Source organism: Piliocolobus tephrosceles, chromosome 5 (assembly GCF_002776525.5).
Source record: "Piliocolobus tephrosceles isolate RC106 chromosome 5, ASM277652v3, whole genome shotgun sequence".
Taxonomy (NCBI): Eukaryota; Metazoa; Chordata; class Mammalia; order Primates; family Cercopithecidae; genus Piliocolobus; species Piliocolobus tephrosceles.
Genome location: NC_045438.1, coordinates 142,194,803 through 142,209,220, shown reverse-complemented (window position 1 = coordinate 142,209,220; position 14,418 = coordinate 142,194,803). Strand labels below are relative to the sequence as shown.

The following is a 14,418-nucleotide window of genomic DNA, read 5'->3' as shown; positions in this document are numbered from 1 at the left end:
TGAGTGCCAAGGGTGGAGTGGGAGCCCAGGAATGGGAGTTTTATATCCTTTGATACATAATTCAGAAAGCACTGTTTGCCAAGTAGTTAAGGCGATCAACTAGGAATCCCTAAATCCCCACGCAGATTCTCTTAATCTCAGGAAATGAGTTGCATTTTGAGGTGGTTGTGGAGTCTTCATAGCACTGATTGAACTCTGACCTGAGAAAAACATTTCTGCTGACACTACTGTTAAATGTGTCTCTACTCTCCACCGTCCTTTAATATTTCAAATAGAACTATTCACTGTGCTTATTTTTTAAACATCTGTGTGGACTTTTTTATGCCTCTCCCTCTCAGAAAGGATTCCTGGCCGGGCGCGGTGGCTCAAGCCTGTAATCCCAGCACTTTGGGAGGCCGAGACGGGCGGATTACGAGGTCAGGAGATCGAGACCATCCTGGCTAACATGGTGAAACCCCGTCTCTACTAAAAATACAAAAAAACTAGCCGGAAAAACTAGCCGGGCGAGGTGGCGGGCGCCTGTAGTCCCAGCTACTCCGGAGGCTGAGGCAGGAGAATGGCATAAACCCGGGAGGCAGAGCTTGCAGTGAGCTGAGATCCGGCCACTGCACTCCAGTCCGGGCGACAGAGCGAGACTCCCCCCCAAAAAAAAAAAAAAAAAAGAAAGGATTCCTATTCAGATATTTATGCGTCACATACTGTATTAGGAACTAAGAAAAAAAAAACCTTAAGTACCTTAAGTAGTTTACAGTCTAGATATGCTTTTGTTGTTTTTGTTTTTTGTTTGTTTGTTTGTTCTTGAGATGGAGTCTCGCTCCTGTTGCCCAGGCTGGAGTGCAGTGGCACGATCTTGGCTCATTACAACTTCCACCTCCTGGACTCAAGCAATTGTGCTGCCTCAACCTCCCAAGTAGCTGGGATTACAGTTGCCTGCCATCACACCCAGCTAATTTTTGTATTTTTAGTAGAAACAGGGTTTTACCACGTTGGCCAGGCTAGTCTTGAACTCCTAACCTCAAAAACTCCACCCGCCTCAGCCTCCCAAACTACCGGGATTACAGACTTGAGTCACCGCTCCTGACCCATATGCTTTTAAACAAACAAATATGTAGAGTGCAATACAGTAGTTCTGTGAAAGGATTGTACACTAAGTGCACTGGGAATAAGGAAAATAGTGCTTATAGTCCCATGACCACCCACTAATTCAGTAATTCACTGGAAGTAATCACATGACTCAACACACTCTCAGTTAAGATTTATTATAGCTATTGACCATTTTTTGTTTGGGTTAAAGAACATGTTTTAAAAATAAAAACAAAAAAGATTAATTATAGCACAGGATACAATGCAAAGAAAGCAGAAAAAATATATATACACAGTTGAATGTGGCTGTTACTATAGGACTGAGCAAAGGAGGATGAACACAGAAATGAAGACAAAGACAAAGGGATTTGTTTAAAAGAAGGGGTGAGGGGGTTCCTTGCTTCTAGAGAACAAGGGCCCTGAGTTTCTACAGCCCTTCGAATTTATTAGGTAGAGTTAACAGGGAGGAAGGGGTAACTGTCGGTCAGCTACTGGATGTATCACAGGCTCACATGATTGCTTTCTTTGTTCAACAGACTACAGATGTTCCTGTAGATAACCTTAAGGAACCATGGTGCCTGGGACGTGATTGCTCTCAGCATTCCTTCTGGTGGCAGATGCAGTTGTCAGCTTGCCAACATCCTGCTTTCATGAGAACAGTTTGCTGTTTACTCATATAGCCTCCAGTGGCATATTGAGTTGGTCATGTCTCTCATTTCTTTGGCCTCCAACATCTCCCGCTTTTTGTTTTTGCATTAATTCAATAAAGGCAATTCCAGGCTGTGCAGCTTTCAATTGCCAGTTGGTGGTACAGCCGATTTTATAGACTATGAACAGAAAACAGAGACACAGTAACATTATTCCTATAATTATAAAAGAGACATTGAGGTGCTGTTTAAAGTAGGTCCAAGGGTTAAGGTTCTCTAAACCTTGCTGGAATTAGGTCCAAGTTTCTACAGAAGGCTGATACTCTTGAGTTTGCTTATTCAAATCAAGAATTTTACTCTGTAAATAATTAATATCAAAAGTAACAATGGATGTAAAAGCCCCTGCAAATGGGCCTTTACAAGTCTCCTTGGATATTCACTTTGATTATATTCCAAGTTAGTTACACAAATATGAGTGTGGTTAAAATGACAATGCAATTGCTGCTGCAACTGCAAACTTTGTATTTGTTCTTCTAGCCACAGGACAGTAGTCTTTAACATTGCCACCTCTGTTTGTATTTTGGTGTTAATTTTATTTTGAAGCATCCATGCCTTTTTGGCCACATATTGGGCTGTTTGAATAGAGCTGTGCAGTGCTACTGAAGACACTACAACAGAGGTTATTAGTGTAACTAGGGAGACTATAGCAAAAACTACCATAACTAAGGCTCTACGAGCACATTGAGTGAACTGAGTAAGAAGGAGTTGTACAAAATGTAAAGTGGGGGATAGCCACCCAAGGCTTGAACAAATTGATAGGAATCCATAATCTGGGAATGCGACCTGGAATTATTAAGGTGGATATGTTGTGTGTTTGTATCGTGCTATGATTTAGGCAGTGATACAGTTGACAGGAGTCACAAGTCAGTTGGGTGACGTTTACCTGGAGTTGGTCCTTTTTAGCAGCAAGAAAGATGTAGGGATTAAAAACACAAATTGTAAATTGAGTGGTAATATTTCTTACAAAGGTAACATTAAAACTGTGTTGAGTCCTATTACTATTACTGGATAGTGTCCTGACCCAGATGCTGCCATTCATAAATGGGAGTGCTGACTTCCATATTGACTCCTAAACTGGGCCCCTCTTTCTTTGATTATGCCACTGAGGCAAAGATGGACTGAAGCCTGTTCCATGCCAAGCAAGTTGTGCGGTAGATTGGGATCGAATCCCAATGTGATATAGCAAAGAAATGTTAAATATTCACCACCAGTGGCAGTGAAGTTTGTGCCATGAGGTCTGATTCTCATCTCTCCCATCCAAATGACCACAGGGACCCCAGTCAATAATGTCTCCCATTAACATAGACTGTTGTCTAGCTAAGGGGCCAAGACATTGGATCCTAGGCAGGGGGTGAGAATTATTGAAGGGAGCCCATTCTATATAATCAATACACTTTGGGCGATGGGGCCAGGAGAGATTAGTCAATCCACCAGTAATATTAATAGAGCTAAGGCTTAAGAGGTACATAATTTTTCCATGGTGACTCAAGTGTGCCTGGGATTGGACTGCAAGGCAACTGCCATTGAGCGACGTATCCTTGGTGATCCATAAAGGGAATCCCTCCAATGGGGCAGTGTAATTGATACTATTGTTCTGAGAATCTAATTGTTCTCTGTCAGGGGGAGTTAAGGGTCCTGGAGTCCATGCTCACTGATCATGATATACCTCAGGAGGAGTGTTACTCCAGAGTACAAGTCACACTACTCAGGGGTTAGGAACAGATGCCCAATATGTTTTTGCTTCTACACAGGGGAAACACACCGCACAGGACACTGCAGCTAGCATGGCCAAGACCATCGAGTCAGGAGTTTTTGCCTGACCCTGGCACTCCAGCATTTTCTCAGCTTCCTGCGTGGTTTTCTTGATCTGTCCCCATGTTATGGGGGTGGATGTCAATGTGACTCCAGTCGGCCCTCGTTCCATTTTCGCATTCAGATTCAACTAGCCTATGGCTTGTACTGGGGGAACCGGGCCCATGGTTGCGATCCATGGATCCCACCAGTCTCCTGTTCCATGGTTGCACACATCTGGAGGGCACCTACACGGTTTGTCCATCTCCTGTAAAAACACAAGCATACCCTCATACCCACATCAGCAAATCCACTGGGCCTTTCCATTGTCCTTCCGGGGATTTCCATAACACCTTTGGATAAACTTGCCTCTTTCCCTCTAACACTTGCCAGTGTCGTTCTGCCGGAGTCTTACCATCCATACCAGGAGTCAAAAAATATAAAGTAAACAAGGCTAAATGTGATTTTGTTTAAGGTGGTAGCTGGTCTCCTATTCTCCCGTTTTTTCTCAACATACACCGTAGTGTTTGATGTGCCCGCTCTATAATACCTTGTCCTTGGGGTTGTAAGGAATTCCTGTTTTATGAGTGATTGCCCATAACTGTAAAAACTTTTGAAAAGCACGACTAACATAAGCAGGTCCATTGTCAGTTTTTAATTGTTTAGAGACTCCCATATGGGCAAATGATGACAAACAATGCCATCGGACATGGCCAGCAGTTTCCCCTGTTTGATATGTGGCATGTAACATATGGGAGTAGGTGTCTATAGTCACATGAACATAGCTAAGTTTGCCAAAGGCTGCTGTACGTGCAACATCCATCTGCCAGATTTCATCTGGAGCCAAGCCTCATGGGTCGCATCCTTCCATGGGTGCAACACCAGGGACATGCTGACAAGTGGGGCAGGCTTGCACAATAGCTTGAGCTTGGCTGCAAGGCAGATGAAACATAGAAGTAAGGGCAGAGGTGTTTTGATGCAGTAATGTATGGGATGCTTGGGCTTGTTGAAACACAGAACCAATTAATTTATCTGCTTTATCATTACCTTGAGATAGTGGTCCAGGAAGTTGCGTGTGAGAGTGAACAGGAGCAGCACGAGAGCAAATAGCTTGTTAAGTCTCAGAAACAAATTAAGCAGCTCCGGTTCTAGGGTAACCTTAATAGTGACAGTCTCAATGCAACTACCTGCATTTTCAACATAGGCTGAATCACAGACAACATAGGAGATAAAGCTGTGAGCTCTGAAACCTGAATAACTGCCATTAACTCTGAACACTGAGCTGAAACTCCAGAGGTCTTTATTGTTTGAGTATGCTTAGTTACATAAATAGCCGTGCGGCCTTTGTAAGAGCCATCAGTAAAATAAGTCTTTCCACCTGGAATGGGCTTGTGGTGAGTAATTACAGGGAAGATAAAAGGGTAAACTTTATAAAATTACAAAATTTTGTCTGATGGTTAATGGTTATCTATTATCCCCACAAAATCTGCAAAAGAGATTTGCGGGCAGTCGACATTTCTCATACTGTGGCCTGTTGTTGGGAATCCAAGGAAACAATAATTTTATCAGGATCATATCCTGTAAGCATTTTTTATCTATGCCTACCTATTGTTATAAGTTGAGTAATAAAAGAAAGATAAACTTGCCCAGATTTCACTGTCTGATTGGATTTTAAAAAGCCATTATATTATCATTACAGATTTGTCTATGAATTGGCCTAAAAATCCTGATGGAGAATGAGGGGTAGGAGGAATAAACAAAAGCAAAGGCTTTTGCAGCTATAGCCAGGAGGCATGTTGTTGCTGAAGGATCTGTTCTACAAGTTGTCACTCAACTTCTCCCTCCTTAGTAAGTTGCTGAGGAGAATGTAATGAAGAATCTCCTTGGAGGGTTTGATAAAGGTGTGTGAGTTGGTAGATGGCAATACCAAGCATCGGGCACAGCCTATTAATATCCCCTAATAATTGTTGGAAGTCATTCAGAGTTTGTACTCTGTCCCTACAGAGAGTTACTTTCTGAGGTCGAACACGTCTTCCAGTAACAATAGTACCTAAGTACTGGTATGGGGAGGTTGTTTGCACCTTTTCAGGAGCTATTTTGAGATTCCATGCTATCAAGGCTACTTTTAGTTCTCTGAATAACTGATGTAACATTTGATCTGTAGGAGCGGCCAAAAGAATATCATCCATACAATGAATGATGTAGGCAGTGGGAAATATATTGCGAGGCTCCTTTAAAGCTTTTCCTCCAAAATGTTGACATAACATAGGACTGTTGAGCATGCCTTGGGCTAAAACTTTCCGCTGATGGCGAGAGACAGCCTCTCTTTGATTAATAGAAGGCACAGAGAAGGCAAATTGAGGCTTATCCTTTTTGTGGAATGGTATAGTTAAAAAAAAAAAATCTTTAAGACCTATTACTACAAGAGGCCAATGTCTTGGAATGGCTGCTGGGGATGGCAGACCTTGCTGTAATGCACCCATTGGTTTAATCTGTGCACTCATAGATCTTAAATCATGTAGCAGTTGCCATTTTCCGGACATTTTTGGATCACAAATACTGGTGAATTCCAGGGGCTGACTCTTCTATATGTTCTGCTTCCAATTGCTCTCTCACTAGCTGAGGTAGTTGCATCAGTTTCTCCTGTGATAGGGGCCATTGATCTACCCACACAGGTTTGTCAGTCAGCCACTCTAGCGGCAAAGCAGTAGGTGGAGGAGAAATATCAGTGACCCCTGCCCAAAATCCTGATGACCTAGCCCTTTTCTATCTGTTTTGTCCAGTTATTGATATTGGATCAGGGTTTCCCTGCAGGGGCTTTCCTAAGTCTTTTCCACTCTGATATCCCATTTTCTTTAACATTTTAAATCCTGGATTATCAAGTTTCATTTGTAAGTCTCATATCCCATGCTATAAGTAAATCTCGGCCCCATAAATTAATAGCTATATTTGCGACATAAGGTTGAAAACTACATGACTGTCCATCCGTTCTGAGACAGGATAAAATCTCAGCACTCTATTGAACACTTTGAGCTTTCCTAGTCCCACTAGGGATGTAGAGGTTAATTGCAGGGGTCAAGATGGTGGGCCAATAGTGTTTGGATATTACTGATGCATCAGCTCCCGTATCCGTAAGCCCATAGAACTTCTTTCCTTTAATTGGCACTGTACAGGTGGGTTGATTAAATGCTATGGGTTGTGATAGATAAATTTACCACCTAGTTGTCCTTTAAATCCTTGATTCCCTCGTTTTTCCTTTCGTGGGGAAGGGTGCAACTTGCAGGGAATAAGCAATAGTTGAGCAATATATTCTCCCAGTTCAAAATCCCAAAGATCTTGTGACATTACTACTACTTGAATTTCTCCTTCATAATCAGTCAACAACTCCGGGGATCACAGTAATGCCCTGTTAAGACGGCTTTTGCCCAAAATTAATCCTATATATCCTGTTGGCAAAGATCCCCAGATACCAGTGGGAACCTTCATGGGTTTGTCTCCTCCAACAAATGTAACCTGTTCTCTGACTGGGAGATCTAATCCTGTGCTTCTAGGTGTTCCTGGGGAGAGGGAATCAATGTTCTTCTGGGAACCCACCCCTGAAACGGGTTGTGGCCTAGATGGGGAATGCCCTCATTGTTTGAGGGGCCCGGATCCAGGCCCCCTTCTTGTTTCGTGACAAAGTGGTGCCATTCCGATGAAATATTGAGTGGCATGTAACCTAATGATTTCCTTTATTACAATGAGGGAAAAGTCCTGGCATTTTTTCTGTGAGGAGGGAACTGCATTATAAGATCCCCTCTGCCCAGAGGTCTGACAGCATTCTTTTTTGAAATGTCCAATTTTTCCATAATTATAACATTTTCCTACTTTAGGGCTTGAGCTTTGGCCCTTTCTAGATTTGTTTACTACTATATTAGCCATTGCTTGAGCCAACATTGTAGAACGATGGAGTTCAGTTCCCACATCCTGACAGGCTTTGAGAAAATTTCCTAAGATCTTTGTACATCTCACAGGTGCCAGAACATGTTTACAATCTGCATTTGCATTCTCAAAAGCTAGAGTCGAAGTAAGTGGTATGAGCAGCGGTATGAGGAATCTGATGCCACACTGCCTCTTGTAATCGTACAACAAAATGTGCATAGGACTCCTCCGACCTTTGCATAACATGTAGAAAAGATTGTACCGGGACTCCTTCCTCTGGAATGGTGTCCCAGGCGGGTTTAGCAGGCAAGGCACACTGCTTGTAAGCAGCGCCTGGGAGTGTCAGTTGTTGTAGCAGATCTGAATAAGGGTCACTACCCAGTTGCATATCCTCTGTAATGTCCTGATGTCCAGCAGCACGATTCTGTCTAGCCTGGTGTGCACACATTTCTAGCCAGTTTAAATTCCATGTCAGATATGCACTAGCAAACAAACAAGTGTGAGCCAAATGCTTTATATCAAAGAGTGGAAAGCACATAGCATTGAATACAGATTCTAGCAATCTTAAAGTATATGGGCTCTGTATTCCATTATTAACTACACTAGCTTTTAATTCCTTCAACAACTTAAACTCTAGCAAGGTGTGTTCACAACTAAGCTGCTGTGGATTATTTGGATCGGGCCTTACGGAAATAGGAAAAGCACAAGGTCCTAGGGCCTCTCCAGCTATGGCAGCAGCACAAATAATTCTTTGTACTGGGGTCTCTATTTCTGCTACTGAAGGAGGCAGTACAGATGTTTCTGCTACTAGGGGGATTGTACAGGCCAATTTTCTTCTTTCCTTTCCTGTTTATCATTTTCAATGCGTGCTGTGGGTGAGACAAAAGATTCCTTCAATTTTTGAGATTCAGAACGTGGCTCCTGTGGTCCGGCAGAATAAGAAGGGGACAATGGCAGAAGGACAGTACAGACTAAACCCCAAACAGAGAAAACAGAAGGATCAACTTTGAGACTTTTTTGATGAGCCCATTTTAATCCTTCTCCTACTGGGTCCCAATTTTCCACATTGAGAGTACCTGTCTGTGGAAAACCATGGGTTATATGTAATAAACTCCTGTAGAAGCTTAGTTAGTGTTTGAGAGCTAACCTGAGCATTAAGCAACTGCACATAATGTTGCTCCTCCATAGACAAATTCTGCCCCATGTTATCCTGATTCAGAAACTTCCCGCTCCCAGTACCTCCTCAGGGCACTGACTTTATATCCTCGCTGGCCGACTCATCCTGGGGTTCCTTGTTCATCTAATCAGTTTCACTTTCTCTGCTCCAGCAGACCTTCTTCGTTCAAGTCTCTGGGCGCCACTTGTGGCTGTTACTGTAGGACTGAACGAAGGAGGACAAATGTAGAAATGAAGACAAAGACAAAAGGATTTGTTTAAAAGAAGGGGTCGGGGGCTCCTTGCTTCTAGAGAACAAGGGCCCTGAGCTTCTACAGCCCTTCGTATTTATTAGATAGAGTTAACAGGGAGGAAGGGGTAACTGTCGGTCAGCTACTTGATTTATCACAGGCTCACATGATTGCTTTCTTTGTTCAACAGGCTCCAGATGTTCCTATAGCTTACCTTAAGGAACACAGTGCCTGGGATGTGATTGCCCTCAGCATTCTTTCTGGTGGCAGATGCAGCTGTCAGTTTGCCAACATCCTGCTTTCATGAGAACAGTTTGCTGTTTGCTCATATAGCCTCCAGTGGTATATTGAGTTGGTCACGTCCCTCATTCCTTCGGCCTCCAACAGGTGAAGGCTAAAAGGTTTTCTCGTGCAATGTCTTCGTTGAGGATACCAAAGCCCTTTCTCTCCAATTGTGAATTGCATGCATGTGTGTAAGTTGTGCTTGCATAGCAAAGCCCACTTGAGCATTAGAGTCAAAGTTGTTAAGAGGACCTAGTCATAGCTACCACGTGGCCAGCCATTTGGAACCAGACACCAGGTGCACATCATAAATCATCATATTTACTTTAAATATGCTGACAACCTAGTTCATAGCAACTCACTACCTGAGATATATAGAATAACATTATTACCCAGTAAGTATGTGAACATTCCAATATTTTAGTAAGGATCATCACCATGGCACTTATCTACAGAGATAAATGAAAACTAAAACAGGGTTGCTGCATTAATTTTGCCCTGGCAATTGTCTAATTCTGAAATGGTGGCAGGTTTTGAGCCAAAACTTGAATGAGTAAGAACTTGCCATATAGCCAAGAAGAGCACTCTAGCAAAAAGAAATAAATACAAGGAAGCAGAATAGTTAAAGGTTTTTAAGGAACTACAAACAATTCAATGTGATGAAGTATGGAGGTGAGGTCATGTGAGGGAGAGGGATTTGGAGAGAAAAGTGGCTGTGTTCTGATCACCTCCTATGCACCTATAGATAGACAATAAATTCTCCTGCCCTAAATAGTAAGAAGGCTGGACACATGACACTCAACACTGGATAAATGAGACTGGCAGAAATTTATTAGTCATATATACTCACAGCCTGGAAGAAGAGGGCACTGCACACCATGCAAGGCCACAGAAGGTTTGCACTCAGGAGCAGAATGAACCAGGAGGGGCTGTGAGAGGCAGGGTTTGTAGTCATCAGAGGGTAGGGTGACTCCTGGTTCCCTCCAGAGAATGTAGTTGGCTTGCTTTAACAGTTTGGGAGACTGGCGGTGAGACAAAACCCATTAGGTTGAGGCCTGAGTGAGATGCAGCTGGTCTGGCAGATAAGGGAACTGGCCAAGTAGGGAACCTTTCCTGCCTGTGGGAGTCATAGCTATCAAGACAGGGGAACATGTGGATAAGCATTTTTGGGGAGCCCTGTGAGGGTCAAAAATCTCAAGGAAGCAGTTGAAATTTTAGGTCTTACAATACCTAAAATTGGTCTGGAGTTATGACAGAACAAAAAGGGAAAGAACAGGTCATAAGGGGGTGAGTATACAAGGCAAACACTTAGATTTTATTTTTCAGTGGGCAATAGGAAACCACTGACCAATTGTGAACAAATAATATTATTCCAATTCTCTCCAGAGAAAAAAAGTCTCTGTCCCATTCCAGGAGGTGCAGCAATCAATCAATCAATCAATAAGGTGGGAAATAAAGGAAAAAAGTCTTTGGCGTTTTCATGTTTGTGATCTGGTGCTTGATTGGTTTATTTTTCAGCAAGTCACTTCTTTTCTAACTTGGGAGAGGGAAAGTTTGGGACTATATATATTTGTTTTAGGCTGACCACTCCACACTAGTCATCTCCACGTGAATGTTCAATACACAGCTTGAAGTAAATGCTGAAACAGATTCTAGATCCCCACCACACACATACACACCCCACCCTCAAAATGCTCTTTCTGAAGTCATTCCTGTCTCACTAAATGCAAACTGTGTTGTTACAGCAAAAGAAACTGGAGATATATATATGACTTTTCTATTTCTTTCACACCAATTTAATCACAAACCCTTCAAAACATACCCAGAATTCAACCATTCCTCGATACTTCTACAAACAGTACCCATAATGGTTTATGAGTCATCCAAATATTGCAATAGCTTTTCAATCAATCTTCTCCGGGAAGGAGGAAGAGAGAGAGAGAGCAACAAAGACTTTTGCAGAATAGAAGAATCTTGTTAAATACTTATCACATTGGCTGGGCACCGTGGCTCACGCCTGTAATCCCAGTACTTTGAGAAGCCGAGGTGGGAGGATCACCTCAGATCAGGAGATGGAGACCAGCCTGGCCAACACAGTGAAACCCCCATCTCTACTAAAAACACAAAAATTAGCTGGGCATGGTGGTGGGCGCCTGTAATCCCAGCTACTTGGGAGGCTGAGGCAGGAGAATCACTTGAACTGGGAGGTGAAGGTTTCGGTGAGCCAAGGTGGCGCCACTGCACTCTAGCCTGGGCTACTCTGTCTCAAAAATCATCATCATCATCATCATCATCATCATCATCATCATCATCTCACATTGGAGATGATTGCAGAATTCAAAAATAAGTGAGAAATTCAGCATATTTTTATTGAACTATTTGTCAGATGTATTCTATGGATAGGGAAAGAAAGACTATGTAAAAGGCCCAATTTCTGTGCACCAGAAGCCGCTATATTTGCTAATCAAGAGAAACCAAGACTCATCACAAATGAGCCAGGAGAACCATTATTCCCAGTATCTGGGGTTTAGGAAAATTAAGAAAATGTCTTATATGTAGACTGTTGACATTATCTTCAAATGAAGTACTTGACTTCACAGAGAGTCACTGACAGGCTTGAAAGAAGCCACCCAAAATAGAACTTTATATGCTATTATGAGGTCAAGACCTCTACAGAACATTATAAATTCTATAAATATATTCTCTGTAGTATGATGCTAATGCATTACATTTTTGTGTTGATTCATCCATAAAATGTAAAAATTGTTAATAAAAATTTTTGCGTTTCTATTTCATGTTCCTTCACTTCTTAATATATGGGAACCTCAAAAAATGGTAATGGCTCTAGTCCGCTCGGCACTCCTAAGAAACACCAAGGAAAGTATTTTCTTTCCTTTCTAAACAGGACCATACCACGAAAAGTGCTCTGATATCACATTATCACAATCAGAGAAAGTACCAGAACAACATGGGAAGGAGATAATTGTCTCCGGAGTCTGCAGATAACTATGCAGGATGGCGAGAAAGACCATGGTGCAGATGTTGCCTTGTGGTGAAACTGCCTTCCAGATGCAGTTTTCTTAACAACTGTCTGGGCAGACCCTGCAAGAACCTAGAGCCTGTAAATGATAAATGTGGATGAGCATCATAGGGAAGAAACCTTGAATAAGCTTATTTTAAAATATCCTTCGATGCATTCACAATGCAAAATTTCAGCATGTTTTAGATGCCATAAATCCCACTTCTTCTGCCTTGGGAGTTATAGAACAAATGACTTTTCTCTCCAAGGAGTAGTCATATTACCACAAGACTGAAATAATTGTCGATCCCAACCCTTTATAAATCCCGATTCTGTGGCCCCAAATATCCCACGTAATCTCAAGTTTTCATTTTCTAATTGGTGAAAACACGGGCGCAGTGGATGCCAATGGGGGGACGGGGATGAAGGAGAAGTTCGTTTTATTTTCTAAGTATTGCAGCAGCAAGAAAGTCGCGGGGGACCATGTGGCCTAATGGATAAGGTGTCTGACTTCGGATCAGAAGATTGAGGGTTCGAACCCCTCCCTGGTTAAAGAAGGTTAGTTTTGGGGCCCCGAAAATTCTGTTACCCATTTCAATGCAAGGAAAAAAATAAAAAATCATCCATTCTGTGGGTTTTCTGAATCATTTTTTTTCCTTCTTCCTCCTCTCCTTTAAAGAGAATAAGGAGACATTCTCAAAGGCCTTAGGAGAACAAGTGACAGAGTGAAGAAGGACTGGAAAGTCAAAACTGAAATACAGCCATCCAGTATTTTGGAGCTGTCAGGTTCTCACCAAGTTTGGATTTTAAGCACTTGTGTTTCGGTTTTGTAGGCTTGGATTCAATTCAAGGATTGAATTCCTTGAAAAAAAGGAATTCAGATCTATAAGCCAAGCTTTCTCAAACTGTAGTGTCTCAGACTAACGCCAGGCCCCAATGGCTATCACAGTAGGAAACCTGTTGCTTCCTCCGATTTAGCACTAGGTCAAAACCTCTTCACACTTCACACTTCTTTTTTAGTCTAAGTGCGCGTGTACTAAGGAGTTTTGGCAGCTGCTGAAGCCTATGTTACTGGTTCTTATTCTCCATTTTAACTTTTATGTTTTGGATGTGTTGCCATCAAAAGGATGAGAATAGCTAATATTGAATTTTATTTTGTGAAGCAAAAATGTAAAGGTAATTAAAATAGCCCAGCTGGTTACAGTGTGTGTGTGCAAACAGGAAAAGACAGGGAACACACCTGTGCAAAATACATAAAAACACATTTTGTATTCCTCAATAACATTTTGTGTGCCTGAATTTAATAATAATTTAGGATGAAGGAAAAGTAATTTCCAATTGCTGACATCGTGATGAAACATAAGACATTTGACTCCATCCAGATGAGATCATTGATTCAAATCACATGGAGTCTGTAAGTTTGTTTCTAGGTCAAAGCTAAGAATATTAAAACTAGTAATAATTACCTCTCCCTGTCCCCAGCTTCTTCCTTAGCTCTGTTTGATTCTAGTTTCTTTTCGTCATCTGTAGATTCCAAATTGTATAAAAAATGTATGGATTGAGCATTGGTTCCTAGACTTTGAAATTTATTGGATTAAAAAGTGTCAATGTCCTAATGTCATGCAAAACCATGTTCCCCCTTGTTAATGGCAAAACCCACCATTTCCACTGAGCATTCTTTTATAAACTAGAGAAAGTATATAACCTCAAAAGAAGAGTAACCTTTTAAAATGAATACAGTGATACTTGAGAACTACCTAGCCCACCTTTTTTCTTGATTCTAAGAACAGGAAAAAGCTTCCTCCTCTCTCTCTATGATGAGTATTTAATCCTGTGTACCAGAGGATGAACAAGACTTTTTCCAGGGGCCCCACAGCCTCCCTCAAGCATTTAATGAAAGTGGAAATTCTGATGCAAGAACACAAAAATTTGCCTGTCATAACTCTTTTTCTTTTCTTTTTCTTTCTTTTTCTACTGCACTGAGAGCAAAGAATACCAAAAGGAGGAGAGAGCCTTTCCAGACTGGGAAGTGCCAAAAGGGAGAAAAGTGAAAAAGATAGGGAAATTTGTGGACATCCTGAGTCTTAAATGGTCACTGGAATTTAGGAGCTTGTCCCAAATCCACCAAAATAAAAATATATGCACCCTTTGATGAATGTGTAAGCCTTTCTGCTTTGAGAGTGGGATTCAGAAAAAAAAAAAAAAAAAA

At 41.8% G+C, this 14,418-nt stretch overlaps 1 non-coding gene and 1 pseudogene across 2 annotated transcripts in view; one reads left to right on the top strand and one right to left on the bottom strand.

Moving 5' to 3' along the window:
* LOC111541060 overlaps positions 1 to 14,418 on the bottom strand; it is a 41,083-nt pseudogene that overhangs the window by 5,768 nt on the left and 20,897 nt on the right. The window lies entirely within an intron of this gene.
* TRNAR-UCG lies at positions 12,689 to 12,761 on the top strand. Its single transcript has one exon. It is a non-coding gene; the product is annotated as a tRNA-Arg (tRNA).